The sequence below is a fragment of the Penaeus monodon genome, chromosome 28, assembly GCF_015228065.2.
Source record: "Penaeus monodon isolate SGIC_2016 chromosome 28, NSTDA_Pmon_1, whole genome shotgun sequence".
NCBI classification, from domain to species: Eukaryota; Metazoa; Arthropoda; class Malacostraca; order Decapoda; family Penaeidae; genus Penaeus; species Penaeus monodon.
This window is the reverse complement of record NC_051413.1, coordinates 24224646-24225251: the sequence shown is the minus strand read 5'-3', so window position 1 is coordinate 24225251 and position 606 is coordinate 24224646.

Below are 606 nucleotides of genomic sequence, written 5' to 3'. Positions count from 1 at the left end.
CCTAAGAGTGTTTAGTGAAGAGGGCACAAAAGGAATCCAAGTTGGCGAAATAGTTCAGTGGGCTAGTCAGTTACGTAGTGTTCAGGTGCTTAAAATGAATAGTTTAAAAAATGTATTCTTATACGTCTCTGTTTTTTTTTATTTTTGGTTTTTGTCTTATCTATGTTTTATTTGCCTTATTTCACAAACCAAACCAAAAACAAAATCATATTTGTTTAAAAGGCCCTCGAATGGGGCACTTACCAAAGTTTGATGCTGAATTCCTAGGGGGGGGAGATATATTTAATAATAAGTACAAATGAAAAGGTTAAATATTTGATTAACAGTTGCTGAAGAATTAGGATACATGTGAACTTGTTTGTTACAGTTAGTTGTAGGTAGATAATAGAAAAGACTTGAGTTTTACGTTGTCATTTCTGAGGGAAAAGATACGAGTTCTTGTTCTACAGTAATGTAAATAACTTAATTTTTTAAAATGAAAATTTTAGGAAAAGTCATTTGTGTTTTTGATTTACAGAAACATGGTCTTCGTTCTGCAATATAGATTACAATAAGTTTACATTTTTTTTCATGAGTTTTTAAATGGAATCAGTTCTGTCAGTTAAT